Raw genomic sequence first — 2,426 nt, forward strand, 5'->3', positions numbered from 1 at the left:
GAGATAAAAAAAAAAAGAGAGAGAGAAAAGAACCCTTATGTACAAAAACATTTATAGCAACAATTTTTATAGTGACAAAGAACTGGAAATTAAGGGGGGGGTCATCAATTGGAAAATGACCAGAAAAATTATGGTATATGAATATAATGGAATACTATTGTGCCATAAGAAATGATGAAAGAGAAGGATTCAGAGAAGCCTGGGGAGACCTGTATAAATGGAGGCAGAATGAAATGAACAGAACCAGAAGACACTTTCTACAATAACAGCAACACTATAATGATAAAAAAACTTTGAAAGTTTAAAGAAATGATCAACACAACGGACCAACTATGAGTCCAAAGAATCCATAATGAAGCATGCTACTCACCTCCTTCCCCTGGCTTTCTTCAAGTCCCAGTTAAAATCCCACCTTCTACAGGAAGCCTTTCCAGATCCTTCTTAATTCTAGTGCTTTTCCTCTGTTCAGTATTTACAGATTATCCTGTATATAGGTTACTTATATAATTATGTGCATATTTTTCCCCCGTTATATTATTAGCTCCTCAAAGGTAGGAACTGTCTTTGATTTTTTTTCTTGTATTCCACAACTTAGCCCAGTGACTGATACATACACTTAATAATGTTTATTGAATGAATTATTGACCTCCTTTTAGACAGGTAATGGACACAGGGTGCAGATTGAGATATACATTTTTTGGACATGGCCAAAATGTTTTGTTTGACTATGCTTCTTGGTTATAAGGATTTTGTTTTTCTTATTTTTTTCCATTGGGAGTAGGGAAGAGAGAAAGTAAATAGATTTTTGTTAATTGAAAAATTAAAATTAAGTTCAGAAAAATAATTTCAAAAAAGATTAAAAAAAAGATGGAAGTTTTTGGAGGGCAGGGACTGTTTTTGTCTTTCCTTTGTAACCACCATTTTTATCACAGCATCTGATCCATAAAAAGTGCTTAATAAATGCTTGTTGTCTGATTTATAAAAAATAAATGCTTGTGGAATTGAATTGTATGAGACTTTTTTCAAAACACAGTAAATACTGGAAGCTTAATCTGAAGGGGACATCAATAGTGATCTTTTGAGCATTGTAGGTTTGAGAAGATAATAGCTCGATGAGACCAGTGCAGTCAGAAGATACCTAAACTATCTCTGGCAAATGTTTTCTAAATAAATCTTCCAGAAACAAAAGTGTCACAACCTATTGACTGACTAAAAATCCTTTTTTTTTTCCCATTTGAAAGCATTTGTTTTTCATTAGCAAGAGTTTCCCCAATGGGGAATTTTTCTTTCAGTTGTTACACCTACAACATTTACTTTAAAGGCCCTCAAGATTAGTAAATGTTTTGTAAACATTTCACTAACTTTTTCCTGCCTACATATTTGCTGTGAAAATATGCTTGCCTACTGTTTTGAAAACTGCTTTTAAAACATTTTCTCTTTTTAGAAATGCTACTGTTGCTAGAGTAGCCACCTGGGTGGATACATTCATATTGAATCTTTTGAGATTTGTGTATGTGGAAAGTCACTGTAAATAAAATCATGTTTTGTTTTGTTTTTTCCCCAGCAAGTCTAAGATAGGATGGTAAGAGAGATGACTTTTTTTTGGGGTGGTGTTTACAATTATTTCTGCATACTAAAAATGGAATAATAAATATGAAAAATTTGAGTGTTCATATACTTATGGTCATGACACATACTATAATTGAAAATTTGTTTTCATACATTTTTCAAGAAAGTTGGAATTTAGGTTCAATTAGACCCCTCTTTAGTGTAATCTGATTTGGGAAGATTTTTTTCCCAAAAACATTTGTTATCATGCAGTCCCATTGCTACCCTTTCCCTACCACCACTGAACAGTTAAGAAAAGAAAAAAAGAAAAACAAAACCTTCCCAACAAACATGTTTAGTACAACGAAACAAAGTCCCACATTAGCCATGTCTAAACATGCATGTCTGAGTCTGGATTTTAAGTCCATGCTCTCTCTGTCAGGAGGTGGGTGGGGTGATTCACCTTCATTCCTCTGGACTAATGGTTTGTGATTGCATTAATCAGAATTCTAAAGTCTTTCAAAGCTGTTTTTCTGTAAATTACTCTCCTAGTTTTACTCACTTTAGTTTGCATCAGATCATAGAAGCCTTCCTAGTTTTCTCTGAAGCTGTCTATTTTGTCATCTTGTGGCACAATATTTTAAAATTTTTATTATTTATTTTTAATATTTGTTTTAAAAATTTGAGTCTCAAATTCTCTCCCTCCATTCAGTTCTTCCTCCATTGACTGAGAAGGCAAGCAATATGATATCAACTGTGAAGTCATGCAAAAACATTTCCATATTAGCCATGTTGCAGAATGAGGAGGAGGAGGAGGGGGAGGAGGAGGAGGAAGAAGAAGAAGAAGAAGAAGAAGAAGAAGAAGAAGAAGAAGAAGA

This window comes from Vombatus ursinus, unplaced genomic scaffold, assembly GCF_900497805.2.
Source record: "Vombatus ursinus unplaced genomic scaffold, bare-nosed wombat genome assembly UNPS02014798.1, whole genome shotgun sequence".
In the NCBI taxonomy this organism is placed as follows: domain Eukaryota; kingdom Metazoa; phylum Chordata; class Mammalia; order Diprotodontia; family Vombatidae; genus Vombatus; species Vombatus ursinus.